The sequence below is a fragment of the Hirundo rustica genome, chromosome W (genome assembly GCF_015227805.2).
Source record: "Hirundo rustica isolate bHirRus1 chromosome W, bHirRus1.pri.v3, whole genome shotgun sequence".
Classification (NCBI taxonomy): domain Eukaryota; kingdom Metazoa; phylum Chordata; class Aves; order Passeriformes; family Hirundinidae; genus Hirundo; species Hirundo rustica.
This window is the reverse complement of record NC_053487.1, coordinates 14,002,418-14,021,966: the sequence shown is the minus strand read 5'-3', so window position 1 is coordinate 14,021,966 and position 19,549 is coordinate 14,002,418.

The window sequence follows — 19,549 nt, the reverse complement described above, 5'->3', positions numbered from 1 at the left end:
TACAATATGGTTTTCCCGGATTTGAGGCAGGACAAAAATAAAAGGCCCCAAGGAATACAGGTGGCCAAACTGGAAAAAGATCTTTCAATTCACACTGAAAAGAGGGATTCCCTGGGGTAATCATGGAGGACAATACTTTATGGTCTTCCCATCGGATCAAGGACCACTTAAAGGGTTGATGGGGGTTATCGTGCTCTGCGGTAGTACAACATACTAATAATGATAGCATCCATATTATGGTGTGCAGATTCGGGTGCTTGGTCTCACTGGCTATTTTGTATTCTTTCTTTTCTGAAAGCTCTCTCTGGTGGTAACAATGCCAAAACTCAGTGATACTATCAGTCCCATTCTTTTGGCAGTTCAGCGAACATCGCCTTGTTGTCCTATAAGCGAGGCTCTTTCCTCCACCAGTTTTTCTCCCTCTGCCTCGCTTGTCGACTCGGGTGCGTCGAGCCACGAGGGGTATCATCTTCTCGGCAGCAGGGGAATTCTTCAGGAGGGATTGCCTTGCTCCACGACTTCGGACAACATGAGAATACCAGTTCGCTTTTTTAACTTGTGGAGAGTTGCACCTGAGCTCCTGTAGCTCCTTTTGGCAACGCCCTTCAACTATTTCTGCTATGAATGGACTGGGCATGTTTAGATAATATGAGTCTGGATTTGCTCCTTTGGCAAATATCTCCCACCATTCGCTGGATTTTACAGTTAATTCTCCAAGAGATACTTTTAGGTTTAGTAGCCAATCAGTAATATTTCTTTTTAATTTCTAGCAAGGGGTGCGAACCCCTTTAGGCGTCTTCCCCTATAGCAGTGAGTCCACTACCCTTCTCCACACACTTTACAGTTATAACATACAAATGGGTAACAGTTACAGTTCGCTTTATCTTATTCTAACATCATCATTACTAAATATGGATTGGGTAAATATTCAATTGTAAATCCGTTCATTCAGTCTTTTACTTATCTCTTCAGTCTTAATTTCAGGCTTCCTGGTGAGCTGACAACTTTCCACTCGGTAGTTGGTTCTCTAACAGGGCTCTTGATCCTGCTAGCGTGAGTCCATCCCTTCTCAGCTGTTCTTATTGCTGTTTCTGTTGTGAGTAATACAAGGTAAGGTCCTTCCCATCGGGGCGCTAGGGTAGTGTCTTTCCATGTTTTGATTAGTACCCAGTCCCCTGGTTTTATTTGATGCAGTGCAATGTCTAATGGGGGTCGTTGTACTATAAGACCCTTCTTCCACATTTCTTCTCGGTATGTCATTAAGGCAGTGATGTATTGATTGATGTCTTGGTCTCTTACACTGGGATGGGTTAAAGGCTTCTCTACATGATAAGGCATCCCGTACAACATTTCGAAAGGAGATAGACCTATGTCTGTTCTTGGCTGGGTTCTTATATTCAGCAATGCAAGCGGTAAACATTTTGTCCATGATAGTTTGGTTTCAATCATTAATTTAGTTAACTGTTTTTTAATTTCCCCATTCATCCTTTCCACCCGTCCTGAACTCTGAGGGTGCCATGGAGTATGGTGTTCCCATTTAATTCCCAGGGACTCCATTGTTTCATTAAGGATTTTGGACACAAAATGGGGGCCTCTGTCGGAGTCTATTGTTTCAGGTGCCCCATACCTGGGGATTATATTTTCTAGCAGCACTTTTACCACAGCTTGCGTGGTAGCTCTGGTGGTGGGAAATGCCTCTACATAATGAGTTAAGTGATCTATTATAACTAATAAATACTTCACTCTCCCGACCTTGGGTAATTCTGTAAAATCTACTTGTATGTTTGCAAACGGCCTTTGGGCTAATGGTCGTCTTCCCAGAGGTTGTTTTCTAAAGCTGGCCTTGTTCACTTGCAAACATGTTGTGCATCCCGCTACTATTTGTTTGGCCAGGTTATGAATTCCAATACACATATATTTAATTCCAAATTGATCTACTATAGCTTGGGTTCCCCAGTGAGTTTTCTCGTGTATTCTATGCAAAATTTCCAGCGCTATTGCTTTTGGCAATACTTCTCGTCCATCAGAGAGTTTCCATTTTCCATCCTGGTCTTTACATATTCCCATTTGAGATAACTTCTGCTCTTCTGTTTTAGTAAATCTGTATTCTGCTTTCTCCTCATCCAATGACTCTGTCACGGGCCCCCCTTTTTCTTTTTGTCGTATTATCATTACAGCAGCTTTCTTGGCCTCCTGATCTGCTGCATTGTTTCCTCTACTTCTAAAATCTATTCCTCTCTGATGTCCTCTCAAATGTACCACCGCAATTTTCTTAGGTTTCCTCAATGCTATTAATACCCTTTTGATTAATTCCTGATGTATTAAATCCTTTCCCTGGGAGTTCATTAATCCCCTTTCTTCCCATATTTTCCCAAAGGTGTGCACTACCCCAAATGCATATTTAGAATCTGTATAAATTGTCCCTTCTTTATCTTTTAATCTTTCTAATGCTCTTAATACAGCATACAATTCACAGGCTTGTGCAGACCAAGTTTTATTCAGGGGGCCTGATTCTATAACCTCTAGTTCTGGTCCCCCTATAATTGCATAGCCTGACACTCTTTTTCCTTCTATAACCCGTGATGATCCATCTACAAATAGCCTTTCCCCTGTTTCTAATTCTTCCTCCTCTAAGTCTGGTCTTATTTTAGTTTGCTCTTCAATAGTTGTCATGCAGTTATGAGCTAATTCCTTTTCATCTGGCTCCCCATATAAAAACTGGGCCAGATTTTGCAAACTCGTCACTTCTAGGGTCAGTTTAGGGGAGTCTAGGAGGATGCCTTCATATTTTAAAAGTCTGGAGTCTGTAATCCACTTATCTGCCTTTTGTTGTAAAATTCCCCTAATATTATGAGGAGATAACACCTTTAATTCGCTGTTAAATGTTATTTTGTGTGCTTCTTCCGTCAGGAGCGCACAGGCTACAACTGCTTGTAAGCAAGTAGGCCATCCTTTACTAACTGGATCTAACAGTTTGGATAGGTACCCCACAGGTTTCTTCTTCCCTGCCCAATCCTGAGTCAATACCCCGTAGGCTGTTCCATTATCTGTGTTTATGAATAAATAAAAGGGTCTTTTTAAGTCAGGTAGACTGAGTACGGGGGCTTGGATTAAGTCCTGTTGTATTCTTTTTAAGCTTTCCTCATCTTCCCGGGTCCATTTCATTAAACCCTCTTGACTGAGTTTTTGATATAAGAATTTAACCTTGCTACTATAGTTTTCAACCCATTGTCTGCAATATCCTACTAGTCCCAAAAGCTGCCTAATTTGTCTCTTGTTCTTTGGGGGTGGCAAGGCTAATATACCTTTCACTCTCTCGGGGTCAATTCTTTTTTCACCCTTACTAAGGTAGTGGCCTAAATATTTAACTTCTTCTTCCACAAATTGCAACTTGGCCTTTGATACCTTTAAGCCTTTAAGTCCCAAAAAGTTTAGTAGCTTTATGCTCTCTTTTCGAACGTCGTCTTCTCTTTCCCCTGCTAGTAGTAAATCATCTACATACTGTACCAAAGTTACTCCTGGCCTGGTCTTGTAGTCTTGGAGGATTTGTTCTAGTGCTTGTCCAAATAAGTTAGGGGATTCCGTAAACCCTTGAGGTAACACGGTCCACCTCAATTGCTGTCTCCTATGGGTCTCTGGATCTTCCCATTCAAAGGCAAAATAATCCCGGCTACTTTCTGCAAGGGGGCAGGCCCAAAAGGCATCTTTTAAGTCTATTACACTATACCAACAATTATTAGGCCCCAAGTTACTTAATAAGGTATATGGATTAGCTACTACTGGGAAGCGAGCTACAGTCCTTTTGTTAATTTCCCTTAAGTCATGGACTAGCCTATAAGTTCCATCTGGCTTCTTGACGGGGAGTATTGGTGTGTTGAATGGTGACATGCAAGATTCCAGTAGTCCTTTGCTAACCAGTCTATCAATTTCAGGTTTAAGTCCCATTCGTCCCTCTAAGGATATGGGATATTGCCTTATTCTAACAGGGATATCTGGATTTTTAAGGGTAACTGTAAAAGGTGGTATATCCATTTGTCCCACACTTTCAGGTGTATACCATACTTCAGGGTTTATTCTCTGCTCATCCTCCACTCTAAGGGGGCATAGCTTAATCTTTAACTCCTTATCTACTATTTCTAAATTAATTCCCAATTCTATTATTAAGTCTCTTCCTAATAGATTATATTCTGCCTCTGGCACTATTAAGAAGTTACCCAATTTAATCTTTTTGTCTGTTTCAATTACTACATCCTTTACTGATTTTACTTCAAAAGGCTCCCCCTTTGCCCCAACTACCAGGGCAGTTTCTCGGGCAAAGGTGCACCCAAGGGGCAGTTTTTGAATGGTTGATCTTTCAGCCCCTGTGTCTACCAGGAACTAAAATTCCTGGCGCTGGGGACCTATTTTTATTTTTATCAAGGGCTCCTGGTGTGTCCTGGTCCCCAGCAAATAGAGCCCCTGACTTCCCTAGTCTTCCTTAAACATTCTCTCATCCTTCATTCTCTTTCTGCAATCCTTTCTTAGATGTCCTTTTCCTCCACAATAAAAACAAGCTCGTGTCTCTCTATTCTTCGGCGACACTTCTTCCCACTTCTGATGAGAAGGCCTGTCTAACCTGTCCCTTCGGGGTGTTTCTTGTCTTCTGCTTTCCCGTACTGCAGTGACCATCATTCTTACTTGTCTTTTGTAGCTTTCTTCCTCTCTCCGCACATATACCTTCTGAGCTTCCCTCAATAACTCGTCCAATCCCCTCTCCTGCCAGTTGTCCAACTTTTCTAATTTCTTCCTAATATCCTCCCATGATTTTGCAACAAACTGTGTTTTGAGCAGGGCTTGCCCCACTGGGGCTTCAGGGTCTATCCCCGAATATAATTGCAAATTCTTCCTTAATCTTTCTAGCCACTCAGTTGGGGTTTCTTCCTTCTTTTGCCTTTCGTTAAATGCTTTGTTAATATTCTGCCCTCTTGGAACTGCCTCACGGATGCCCTGGATGATTATTGTTCTTAAATCCTGCATGTGTCCCCGGCGTTCTGGGTTCTGATGATTCCAGTTGGGATTTTGTAATGGCCATTTAAGGTCTGCTTGTGGCCCTTGTACATGCTGGGCATCCCAAATGCGCATTCCTGCACGTCTAATCATGTTTTTCTCTTCAGATGTGAAAAGGATGCCCAATATGGATTGTAATTCGTCCCAAGTATAAATGTTGGGACCTAGGAATTGGTCCACTCTTTCTGATACTCCTAGTGGATCTTCTAACAAGTTCCCCATTTCCTTTTTGAAGTCCCGTACGTCCCCTGAGCTTAGTGGGACAGAGATAAACCCTATCCCAGCCTGAGGTCCCCCCATGGGCATTTCCCTTAAAGGGTATAAATTCTGCTGCCTCGCCCTTTGTCTAGTCATCGGACCTCTAGGTGGAGCCTCAGCCTGTTCCTGTGCATTTTCATTATCCGGGAGTGGAGGGGCTTGTGGTGGTACATACGGTGGTGGAACTAAGGGAGCTTCTTCCTCTCGTTTCCCTCTTTTCTTATCTTCACGAGAGTCAGGTTTTTCTTTTAGGTTGAATAGGAACACACCTGGGGTCTCAACCCATATACTTGCATAGTCACTCTCCTCCTGACTAAAGGGGGTCTTAGTGTTTACCCATAAGTTGAGTTTCTGCCTAACCCAATCTTCTGATGATCCAAATACAGGCCAAAAAACATTTCCAGATATTTCTTTCCCACCCCATACTTCTACACAATAGTGTATCATTTTGGCCTTATCCTTATCTCTAGTCCCAGGATACTGCTTCCATTCAGCTAGCATGAATCCTAACGGACTGTCTTTAGGCACAGGTGGGAGTTTCATGGGTGGAGGGGGCTTGCTCTTCCCCTGTCCCATCTTCTGGAGTGCCTTCTATCACACGTGTGCAACCAATCGCTTCCCCTTGTTCGTGGCCCATGCCCTCGCGGGCAATGGGAACCGCACTACTGAGGGTCCACACTCACTTGGGTTGTCCGGCTGCCGGCTCCCCTCTCACTCAGCACACTCAGCACACTCCAGGATACCCAACCCCGACCGAACGGCTCCCCACGTGTAATTCCACGCAATACTTACGCGTCCTGCGTCTTCGTCCGGACCTTTGTGCACAAAGTTTATAGGGTCAACCGGTCTCCTTTGCTTATGTCCCGAGTTTTAGGTTCGTCGGTGAGAGCGGGGTAGGTTACAGAGATCCTGGGGCCACCTGGAGGTGGGGCGCCTCCCCAGTATTCCTATTCTACCGGAACATTCTCATCCGAGTCACGGCACCAAATTGTTATAAATTGCACAACTCAAGATTTAGTCCCAATTAAAATTTTATTAATTACAGCAAGCGGGGCATAAGCAAATGCAGCGCTGGGCGACGGGGAGAGTCTGCACTCCGCCGACTGCCGCGCCGTTACGGTCTTCCAGTTCCGTTTTATGCATTTCTTTTCTTCTGTTATCATATCGATGTTATCTTGTTGCTAGGAGACCGTCTTCTATCTTCCGAAAACAGCCACAGTTCCCCTTCCTGGAGCTCAAAAAGCCTTGTTAAGCAATAGCATATGTGTCTAAAAAATCATGAGTCATGCTGTGTTTGCAAGTTTAAAGGTTCTCTTAAAATGACGAGTCATCCTGTGTTTGCAAGTTTAAAGGCTCTCTTAAAAATCATGAGTCATCCTGTGTTTGCAAGTTCAATGAACAAAGCATTAACTCGTTACATGGGGACCACATGGGGTAAAGCAGTGTCCTGTTCCCCTGGGGGGGAAGACGGGGACTGAAGCCTGTAGTAGATGACCTAAGTGAGCAAGAGAATTTCAAAGCCGTGTGTGTCCTGATGTGGTAACCTGATGCTAGCCGTGAGAAAGACAGACCGGAGTTATAGATTAGTGCAGAATCTGAAAGCAGTGAATAAGACAGCTAAGACTCAGTAGCAAGCCCATGCACGCTTCCGAGCGGGGTCTCCCCAAAAGATACATAGTATAGTGTAAGTAACTTAAAAGGATGCATATTAGACCTGCCCTTTAGCCGAAGGCAGTCGCGATTTTTTGCATTTCAATGGGAAGACTTGAAACAAATGTAAGCAACAGTTGAGATGGGCCACCCTGCCTCAGGGCTTTTGTAAACTCTCCCAACTTATTTAGGCAAGCTTTAGAGCAATTGATAAGTCAGTTTTCCCCTAAAAAGAGACAAAAATCCTGCAATATGTTGACGACTTATTAGTTGCAGGAGAAACAGAGAAAGATATAGTAAAAAAGGTAAAATTCCTGTATGAAAAATTAACCACAGAAAAAGTAAAGTAGACTGAGCATGATGATAAGAGTTTGCAGCGATTAAAAGAAGCTTTAATAGCAGCCCCTGTTTTGAGCCCACCAGATGTAAACAAAAAGTTCCAGTTATTTGTGGATGTAAGTAATCACACAGCCTACGGGGTTTTAACACAGGAATGGGCTGGAGATAAAAAGCCTGTAAGCTACCTTTCAAAATTATTAGACCCTGTAAGCAGGGGATGGCCCACATGTCTGCAGGCCATAGTGGCTGTGGCCTTATTAGTAGAAGAAGCCAAAAAGATCACATTTAGAGCTCCTGTGGTAGTCTATACCCCACACAATGTGAGGACTATCTTACAACAAAAAGCTGAAAAATGGCTCACGGATGCGAGGCTTTTAAAGTATGAGGCCATTCTCATCCATGCTCCAGAATTGGAATTGAGAACAACCCAAGCAAGCAATCCAGCAGGATTTCTGTATGGGGAAGCACTGGGGAAGCCTATGCACAATTGTTCAGACTTGATAGAACTGCAGACAAAAGTAAGGGAGGACTTGGAAGATGAAGAATTAGATGAAGGGGAGAAATGGTTTGTAGATGGGTCGGCCCGAGTCATAGAAGGGAAAAGAAAATCAGGGTATGCCATCATAAATGGGAAAACCGGGGAGGTGGTCAAATCGGGTCCCCTAAGCGCTTCTTGGTCAGCTCAGGCATGTGAATTGTATGCAGTACTACAAGCCCTGAGAGAGCTAAAAGGGAAAACAGGGACCATCTTTACTGACTCTAAGTATGCTTTTGGGGTGGTACATACTTTTGGAAAAATTTGGGAGGAAAGGGAACTAATAAACACTCAAGGAAAAAACCTAGTGCATGAGGACTTAATAAGACAAATCCTCGAAGCAGCAAGAGAACCAAAAGCTATTGCAGTAGTATATGTAAAGGGTCATCAAGCAGGATTACAATTCAGAATAAGGGGAAATAATTTGGCCGATCAGGAAGCCAGAAAAGCAGCGCTTCTCACCCTTGAAATCCTTGAGAACATACCAAAAGGTCCCCAGGAATTTCCTCCGCATCCCACAGAAAAAGAAATCGAGGATTTTAAAAAGATAGGAGGTACATTAGAAGATGGAAAATGGAAACTCACTGACGGTCGAGAATTAATTCCAAAAACATATGCCCAAAAAAATACTGAAGAGATTGCATTCTCAAACCCACTGGGGAACTCAGGCATTAGCAGACCAGTTCCTGAAGTTTTTTGGATGCAAAGGTATCTTCGAATTAGCAAAGCAGGAAGTTCAGAATTGCCTAGTGTGTCAGAAAATTAATAAGTCAAGAATCAGACAAAATATACCAGGGGGACGACCTTTAGCATACCACCCCTTTGGGAGGATTCAAGTAGATTTCACTGAGCTACCCAAAATAGGAAGGTATAAGTATTTACTGGTAATAGTGGACCAATTAACACATTGGGTGGAAGCATTCCCTAGCCCCAGGGCAACAGCACAAACCGTGGCTCGAAGGTTACTGGAAGAAATAGTACCTAGATATGGGATCCCTGACTCTATAGACTCAGACCAAGGAACCCACTTCACATCAAAGATCATTAAATACTTAGCAGAGGCCTTGGGGATCAGATGGGAATATCATGCTCCTTGGCACCCTCAGAGTTCAGGCCAGGTAGAAAGAATGAATCAGACTCTAAAAGCTCAATTATCCAAACTTATGCTAGAAACTAAAATGTCATGGGTGAGGTGCCTTCCTTTAGCTCTCCTAAATGTTAGGACCCAACCCCATTCAGGTTCTGGTTTGTCCCCCTTTGAAATGCTATATGGAATGCCATATGAGCATGGAATGCCGGTTGGACACCCCCGAATAGAAGATTGCCAGATCCAGTCTTATCTTGTCTTAATTAACAAAAATTTACAGGAGCTCCGAAAACGCGGACTAATAGCACAAGGCACACCTCTGGGATTTGCTATTCACAAAATCCAGCCGGGAGACCAGGTGCTGATCAAGACGTGGAAAGAAGCCCCATTGTCACCGCACTGGGATGGACCTTTTCTCGTCCTCCTCACCACTGACACAGCAGTGAGGACAGCAGAAAAGGGTTGGACACACTCATCTCGGGTGAAAAGAGTTGAACGGCAAAGCAGCTCTCCGCAGTGGAAAATCACCTCAGCTCCGGGAGACTTAAAGCTGAAGATACATCGGGAAACCTAATGACCAGCGCTTATCGGATAAGTTGTAACCAAGCAGGATGTCCCTGCTATCCCTTTGCTCATTTTAAGTGTGGGTATTGTAAACAGATTTGGGTGACTCATTGTTACAGAGGGGCCAGGCCGTGGGGTTTATGTGAACATTGCTTTGAGGAGGAGAACAGGCTTACAAATCTATTTCTATACATTGCCACAGAATCGGGTCTTTTTGAATTGGATTCTCCTGAGTGGTTTCATTATTTCACAAACGGAATAAGGGGAGGACTGGATAAAAGGGCGGAGCCACTCGTGATTGAGTGTAGGAGAACAGTGAAAGTACCCTGTTTAGCTGACAAAGTGAAATTAGCCAAGTGGGAACAATACAAAAGGCGATACGCTCAAAGGAGCACCTGTAGGAACCCTGAAGAATATCCCTGCTGCCAGGAAGATGGTTTACCCCGCCGTTGGTGGCACCCCAACGGGCGAAGGGTTGAGCAGAGGGATACGCCTGTGGGTAACCCTGGTGACCCTGAGCCTAGCCGTGTACCCCACGAATGGCCTCCCCAACCTCAAGGAGGAGACGGGGAAAGGAACTGACCCCCCAGAGGTTCACTCAGAACTTACCGGGGATCAGGTCTCGAAATCCAGGGTACGAGTAGACTGGTCTACATTGCAAAAGGGAGGGGACTACAAATTGAATAGTGGGTTTCAAATGAACAAAACTGTTATAAATAAAATCGACCAGATTCGATTTATCAGAAATTTAGAATTTTATTGTGAGACAAAATATCAGTCTCAGAAAGCCTCAATTAAAAGGACAGCGTCGAGCCCGGGATCGCCGCTGGGTGAACACGGATAACAGACTCTGCCAGTCTGTTACCCCCCCCAAGTTCACAACTTCGGTCTCCAGCCGCCCCTTTTTATACACTGGATCGTGGAGTGAAGTCCGGGATTCCGACGGTCTTCCCTCCGAGGCGTCTTCATTAATCATGCAAGTCCCGGTATCGGGAGTTTGAATGGACCGGTAGGGTGGAACAATGCAGCTGATGGTTGGGCCTGGGTGTGTCGTGGATATGTTAATTTTCAACGGAGACGAGTAGAGATATCCATCTGAAGTGATTATCTCGGTCTCTGGACTTGTATCTCCGTTTTCCGTTGTCCTTTGTATCCTTTCAGGGATTCACGGCAGCGATAGTTTCTAGGCCCCCTTTCTGGTAATTCCAATCATACTTTCCTCGTGTCCCTCCCGTGCTTCCCGAGTTGAGGAAATTCTTTTATTTTGGTTTTTCCATTTTACTTTTACCCATATTAGTTTGAACAAATCTTTAACACTCATATTTATACAGTGAACATTTACCCTTTATAATTTGATAACACGAATTAACTTTAGCACATATATCACAAAAACCAATAACCCGATGGCAATGTCTAGGAAAAGAAGGGAACTAAAAGGCTTACCTTTCATTCCCACCTGCATGGAATGCAATAAAACTGTATGGATTGGGGGGAAGAAGGAAAGTACCTTTGTGGGATACTTACAAGTGAACCAATTGTGTTATGATAAGAAAAAGCTAGACATGTGTACCCTTAATGGGAAAACATATTGGGTGGGACAAAATAAGAAATTGCAAACCAATTCTTTAAGCGGAGGACCCATATTGCTGGATTTGCTGAGTGAAAATGATGAAAGGGTATGTCTGAAACTAGAAAAGGTGTTTTGTTTTTCTAAAGATGAAGAAGGGTTGGACCCAGAAAACAAGATACAAAGGGTAGCCTTAGAGCTAAAAAGGCAGGAATTAGAAGCAAAGAGGAAAAGAATGGAGCAAGAAAGGATGAGGACACTTAGTGAGCAATATGAGCAATTAGAAAGAGAATCTAGTGATTGGAGCCTGTCTGCCTCCAGCAAAAATCTCTTCCTGGATTTAGTGCAAGAGATTGCTACCGAATTGGGGCTAACTAACTGCTGGATCTGTGGAGGATTGAGATCAGCAGAAAGGTGGCCCTGGAAAGGTGAGAGTTTGGCCCCTGAACAACTGCTCAGATGGGATAACAAAATATTAAAAACAATGACTAGACCAGAGGGATGGACACTGGATGAACGGGTAATAGGGACAATTTGCATTAGCAGGGAAGGAAATACATACAGTGAGACAGTAGGTTACACCCCATGCCTATCCACCCTAACCGTAAATTCAAACAACAAGTCCAAAATGTGGCAACCCGAACCCCCCAACGGGTATTGGGGAAAGAAAAGAGAAGAAGGGTGTAAATGGATAGAAGAAATTGGAATCTGCTGGCACCAGGTAACAAATGCTAACCCATACTATTCCCTGACTGACTTAGCGGGATTTTGGGAAAACCCAGAGAACATATACATCAGATGGAAAGCCCCAAGTGGAATCTACTGGATTTGTGGGAAGAAAGCTTATAGCGAGCTACCCCATAAGTGGAAAGGGTCCTGCACCCTAGGAATGATTAGACCCTCATTCTTTACACTTCCCCGAACGGGCAGTAATTTACTAGGGGCTCCTTTATATGAGACTCTCAGCAGGAGGAGACGAGAGATAAAGAGAGAATTTCCACAGGTAGGGGGGAATCAGAAGTGGGGAGAGGAGGAGTGGCCTGCAGAGCGCATTATAGAGTATTATGGCCCTGCCACATGGGCCCAAGATGGGAGCTGGGGCTACCGAACCCCAGTATACTAATTAAATCGATTGATCAGGTTACAGGCTGTAGTAGAAATAGTTTCAAATCACACTTCGGATGCTCTAGAGCTGTTAGCCCGACAGCACTCGCAGATGAGAGCATTTGTATACCAAAATAGAATTGCCCTGGACTATTTATTGGCAGAAGAAGGGGGTGTGTGTGGAAAATTTAATGACTCAGAGTGTTGCATAGAAATCAATGACTATGGAGAGACAATTAGAGATTTAGCTGCAGAAATTAAAAAGGTTGCACATGTCCCAGTACAGAAATGGAACTCTATACTCCAAGCCTCTTGGTGGGATCAACTATTTGGGGCAGGAGATTGGTGGAAAAAGGTGGGATTTTTTTATCCTGTGTTCTGTAGCTGGATTAGTCTTCTTGCCCTGTCTGATACCCTGTCTAATTAGATTAATCCATACAGTAGTCCAGGGAATGCAAATAGCAGCACTCCCTATGGACCCTGAATTGGCCTCAGGGGGAGCAAATAAAACAAAGGCAGTCCCAAAAATCATGAAATTGAGTGAGAAAAGGAGTAAAGCTGCTCAGGTGTTAGAAAAATTTGAAGCTCGAATGCAGGAAGGAAGCATAGAAAAAACCTATTGGAACGAGACAACTGGAGAAATATAACCTGAATAATTAAAATGGTTAAGAGGCTTTTTTATCTTGATAGAGAAAAAAGACTATAACCAGAACACGAATTAAATTGGTGAATTTAGAAGAGGGGGGATTGTGATATATGTCCTAAAGTTAATTCGTGTTGATAGATAAAAATTAATATCATCTAAATAAATGTAAGTTTTATTTTAATCCAACAAACTCTGAGTCAACTCAGAGTTAAGCAGCTCAGAAAAGGGTGCAGGAATTTCTCTCGCTTGAAAGGACAAGGGAGGGGGAAACACGAGACATAACATGATTAAGAATTACCAGGAGGGAGACACAAACATGCTTTGGCTACAGATCGTTAAAAAGGAATGTAACATCTGCTCTGAAGTTACTTCATGTTAATAGAATATAAATTGTAATACTGAATGTATGATTATAAGTCCTGTATAAAGTAGCATGTTAGAAGTTAGGTTTTGTTTTAGCATTTTGTGGGTTAACTTGGGAAGAAGGGAATTCAACAGAATACAAAATATCCCTAGCCTGAAAAGGTTTGGGAGGGACACGGAAAGAGCTTGATTGGAATTACCAGAAAGGAGGACAAAAGACTGTCACTGCCAGGAATCGCTGAAAGGAAACAAAGGGCAACGGAACACAGAGATGATAGCCCGGAGAACCCGATGATGGTTTCAGATCTGTATCTAGATGGTCTCCGGCCAAAATCAGCATGTCTACACCACAACTGGAACCAACCATCGACAGCATTGTCCTCCTCCGCTGATCCATTCAGACTCTTAGAACTGAAACTTGCATACTTAACGAAGCTGCTTCAGATGGAGGACTTACATCATCTCAGGCCTCTCTCCGCGATCCAGTGTATAAAAAGAGGCTGCTGCAAACCCCAGATGTGAACTTGGGGAATAACAGACTGGCAGAGTGTGTTATCGTTGTTCACCCGGCGCCGACCCCGGGCTCGACGCTGTCCTTTTAATTGTGGCTGTCCGAGACTGTTATTTTGTCTCTTAATAAAATTCCAAATTTTGATTTATCGAATTTGGTCTTCTCATTTATAACATAAACTAAATCGAACTCGGGGTCTGTTAACTGGGGAAAATGGGGAAGGGTGGAATTCTCGAGCAGCCTGGCCAGGGCTGCCCGAGAAGCCCCAAGCAGTCTGGCTAGGACTGCCCGGGTGGGGGGATCGGGGGGTCCTTAAGGGCCCTGAGCTGGCAGGCTGAACCCCTGCTGCTCCCTTAAGGACTCCCTTCTGGGGACGAGGAGAAAGGGCAGGGGGACAAGGAGAACAGGGAGCAGTTTGTCTTGGGGCTGGCTGTTTCTGCACCTTCTTATTCATTTTTGTAACAGCAGCTGAAAGCTGCGAAGCCAAATTAAGAAATTTTGAAGCACGTTTGTCCCCTGAGAGAGCCAAATTATGAATTTTATTAATCACAGCTTGCCAAAATTTGGAGCTGTAAATTTGCTCTGGAGACGTGTGAGGAAAGTGCAGGAACACCCACCTGACAAACCTTTTGAGCTCGCCCTTCAAAATTTTTAACTGGGCAAATTGAAGAACAGAATTAAAACTATAATACAATCCTTTCTGAGCGGCTGAGAGGCTACCACCCATGTCTCTCACAATTAGTTTCTGCCGCTCACCGACTAACACCCAGGCAAAATCGAAATGAAACTTAAAACAAACCGCGGATTAAACCTCCTAAAACCGGGTAACTTTTCCCAAAACCAGTCCCGGGGAGCCGCGATGAAATTAAAATGCAGTGTCCTAAAACTCTCGGGAATCACCGCCCGCCCGACTACTGCTTTTAACTTAAAATTTAAAAACGAAAGAGAAAGTAAAAGAGTTCCGAGGAAGGTTCCCGCGGGGGAATGAGGCAAACCACCACCCCCCCAAGCCGCGTGGCTTGGGGTCCCCCCCACTCCTGGGGGATCCCTTTCCGAAATAGGGTCTTTGTCCCGAAGCACCCTTCCCAAAAAGTAAGTGCCCTCACGAAGAGCAACTTACCCCCTCCTGGAACAAGACAAAACCTGGGGTTGTCGGTTATCAGCTGCCTGAAGTGGACCCGGTGGGTGCTCCGGGTTGACCACTTCTCCCCTGGGAGCGTGATCTCTGAGAGCCGCTGCAGCCAGGGGTAGCGGGGCGTCCAAAGATTTCTTCGGCTGATTCGACAGCCTAAATCTGTGCCGCGGGGTCCGCCTCGTGTCCTGAGGGTGAGGGCCCCGAGCTGGGCGGCAACCGCTGTCACCGTGTCCAATTGGCGCTGACCCGCGCGACCACAGGCTAGCTCAGAGTTTCACTGTGGCAACGTGGTATGATCGGAGCGGTGGAGGAAGCGCGCCGCTTCCTCTCTGTGGGATCTTGGATCCCACCCTCAGCGACGGGCACGTTGATGACATAAGCGACCTCGGCAACTGAATGAAAGGCGGACTCTCCCGAGCAGGATGTAACATAGGTTTATTGCTGCACGCTGCACCGGCTGCCCAGGAGAGACCCTGAGGCCAGGCACGCGGCAGGTTTTAAGGGGGGGTGGAAACAGGGGTGGCGACAACCGGTCAGCCAGTCACAGGGATCGGGGGGTTAACCGGGGGTGTGAACCATGGAACTGGGGACCAACCACAAAATGATGGGAGGGGGTCTCCCGGGCCCCAGCCTATCCCTCGATACCCTTCCTGGAGTTTTCTAGAAGCCAGGGAAGGGTCTCTGAGTGACAGGCAGGCGACCACGAGGAGGGGGGGGGGAGGGATTGACAGCGACAGGTGCAGGGAAGGGATGAATGACAGAAAATGTCTGGTTTTACAATAGACAAAACAACCAATGCAGAAGGGAAAACCAATGCAGAACACAGGGGTATACAGTGAACTAAACCATTATAAAAATAACTTAAAAATCTTACAAAAATAACTTAATAACTTAATAAAAACAATTCTCACACCACCACATCTTTCCATGTACAGCTTTTGGTAACATCTGTAACATGGCCTTGTCGATATCCCAAAAGGGAGAAGACAAAAATTGAGTGACAGAAAAAGGAGTAACAGAGGTCCAGTATGGCTTATACTCCCACCTCCCATACCTATGAGGTTGCAACCCACAGCAGGTGTATTTGATCTTCTTGGTGGCGAATACAGAGGCCAATCTGGTCTTGCCCTCTATTTCCTTGTCACTTCCTCTTAGCTAATTTCCAGACAAATCGTTTTTGACACTCTTTAACTGTCGTTTCCCACTGTTCTTCAGGTATCTCCCATTCAACAGGCACTAATAATTCCCATCCACAAAACAAAGTTATTATTTCAGTTTCTTGGAATTCTATTTGGATAGGAGATCAATTTGGTCCTTGACACTTCCTGCAACGAGAACGTCGCTTGTGTGAACTACAATACCAATTCTTCCCACAATTTAAACATTTACATTTAACTCAGCTAGCATGTCTGGTATTTGGGTGGATTAAACAAGGTATTTGGTCTGACACTGATGGAAGTTGCAACTCCTCTTCCTCCTTGTATAAATCACAGGCTAAGGCGTGAATACAAGAGTTCTCTGTCCAAAACAGTCCTGATCCTCCTGTTTGGAGTGGAAGTATTCCTCCCCAAGGAGGGTATCTGAGGCGTCTCAAAACTTGTCCAGACAGTACTTGAAACAACTGATATAAGCTTGGCCTTATCTCCCAATTAGGTGTGATCCTGGGTATGTTTCTTGGACCATTTGGGTCGTGACAGTTCATTACCACCCAGTCCCCATTTAAGAGTCAGTTTTGTATCACCCGGTTCAGATGTAATTGTCCACTCCTTAGGTTCATCCACAGGTCCTTTGATTCTGCTGGCGTGGATCCACCCTCGTTCCTTGGTCCGGATTGCGGCCTCGGTCATCAGCAATATCTGAAAAGGACCTTCCCATTGAGGAGTTAAAGATTGTTCTTTCCAGGTTTTTACTAGCACCCATTCCCCTGGATGAACATTATGGATTTTAAAGTCTAAAGGTGTGGTTTGAGGGATTATTCCTTTCAACCGTAAGTTTTCAAGAGTTTTTGCGATCGTGTTAACGTATCTTTTAACACTCATTTCCCCTACCTCATAGGTAGCATTTTCATGTTGGGTGGTTAAAAAGGGTAACCCAAACATCATTTCATAGGGTGACAATCCCAGGTCTGACCAGGGTTGTGTTCGGATCCTCAATAGGGCCAAAGGTAGGCATTGTACCCATGACATTTGGGTTTCAACTATTAATTTGGTCAAAGTTCTCTTTAAAGTCTGGTTCATCCTTTCTACACGACCAGAACTCTGTGGATGCCATGGGGTATGCAGCTCCCATTTTATCCCTAAAGATTGAATTATCTGTTGTAACACTTTTGATGTAAAATGCGTTCCTCTGTCTGAGTCTATTCTATTAACCATTCCGTATCTGGGAATAATTTGTTCTAAAAGGGTCTTACTTACCATGTTGGCTGAGGCCTTGGTAGTGGGAACTGCTTCTACCCGATGAGTTAGATGGTCTGTCATTACTAATAAATACTTCCATCTTTGTACTTGAGGAAGTTCAGTAAAATCTACTTGGATACTTTGAAATGGTCGAAGAGCTAACTTACGACCTCCTAATGTTGTTTTTCTCATTACCTTCTTGTTTATCTTTTGGCAAGTTACACATTTTTCAGTTACTTGCTTTACTACTCCAAAAATCCCAATGCATTCATAGTTCCTTAAAAAATTATCACACAAGGCCTGAGTACTCCAGTGGGTTTTCTGATGCATATCTTCTAATATTTTTTTTTTTTTAGCCAGTATTTTATTAAGTAATTGTCTTCCATCAGGAAGTTTCTATTTCCCTGATTCAGCTTGTTCTCCTCCTATCTTATCTGCTTCACTAAACTTCGGGATTTCTAATTTTTTTTTTTTTCATTTGGAGTTAATATTAACATAACTCTTTCAGCTCCATTTTCTGCTGCATCCTTAGCTTCCTGATCTGCTAAATTATTTCCTCTTATTTCTGGGGTCACTCCTTTTTGGTGTCCCTTAATGTGTACTATAGCTATTTCTTCAGGTAGTTTTAATGCCTCTAAAATTTCTAAAATGAGTCCTTCATGTACTAATCCTTTTCCTCTTGAGTTAAGTAGTCCTCTTGCTTCCCAAATTTTTCCAAAAGTATGTACTACTCCAAAAGCATACCTCAAATCAGTATATATAGTTCCTTTCTTGTGTGCTAAATATTCTAGTGCTTTTTTTAGAGCATATAATTCACAAGTTTGAGCTGACCAGTTTGAAGGTAATTTTTCCTTTTTCAATAGTTTGCATGTTTTTTCTATCAACTACTGCATAACTTGACATTCTTTTTCCTTATAAACATCTGGAGGAACCATCCACATAGATTATTTCCCCTTCTGAAAGGGCTTGTTCTTCAAGATCTCCCCGAACTTTTGTTTGGTATTGGATAATTTCTAAACAGTTATGTATTAGGTTATCTGCTGGTTCTCCATATAGGAATTGAGCTGGATTTAAACTTCTGTTTACTTCTAATGTCAGATCATCACTATCTATTAAGATTGCTTCATATTTTAACATTCTAAAGTCTGTCAACTATTTTTCAGCTTTCTGATTTAACACATTTCAAACCGCATGAGGTGTGCACACAATTAGTTTACTTCTAAAAGTAAGTTTACAACTTTCTTCTACTAGAATTGCAGTAGCGGCTATAGCTTGAATACATACTGGCCAGCCGTGGCTCACTGGGTCCAACATCTTTGATAAATAAGCTACTGGTCTCTTTACTCCTCCCCACACTTGGACCAGAACTCCATGAGCTACCCCCTGTTCTACATTCACATACAGATGAAAGGGTTTTTCTAGTGAAGGTAAGCTTAAAGCTGGTATTGAGGCTAATTTTAACTTCAATTTTTCTAATTTATCATCATCTTCCTTGGTCCATTTTATATTATCTCCCTCTGTCAATTTTTCATACAAAAATTTTACTGCCTGTGTGTACCCCTCAATCCACAATCTACAATATCCCAACAATCTAAGTAGTTTTCTGATTTCCCTCTTTGAAGAGGGAGGTGGAAGGGATAGAATTCCTGCAATTCTCTCTGGACTGAGCTTTCGACTACCCTTACTTATCAAGTGTCCAAGATATTTTACTTCTAGTTCTACAAATTGCAGTTTCTCTTTTGATGCTCTTAATCTTTTTTCTCCCAGAGAATTTAAAAGCTTTATTGTAGCTTCTCTAACTTCAACTTCATCTTCCCCAGATAGTAGAAGATCATCCACATATTGGATAATTTGTATTCTAGGAGGAGTGGAGAAGGCTTACAGTATTTTTTTTTTTTTTTTCTAAAGCTTGCCCAAATAAGTTTGGAGATTCCGTGAACTCCTGCGGTAATTTCGTCTACCTGAGCAGTTGCTGTGGTTACCAAGGGAACGGAGCTCGGGGCTGCAAGGGGGGAAGGGAAGGGTATAGCGCGGAGGCTTGGTCCTCCAAGGGCGGGGCGTAGGCGGGGTTTGCTGCCGGGACAGGAGGAGGGGGCAGTGTCGGGGGATGCTAGAGGGGAGCGTGGCCAGCTTGCATGGGGCTGGTGGCAGTTGAGTCAACGACTCCCGGCAGAGACAAAGGAGCGGCGGCAGCGCCCAGCGCAGCCGGCTTAGGCAGGGCAGCCGGGGATCGGGCAGTGGGGGAAGCGATTGGAGATAGGACGGCTGGGACCGACGGGACCCCCGGCACGGTCGGGGCTGCAGCCCTAGACCACGCGTTAGGAGGGGCCCCCGGCACGGCCCCCAAG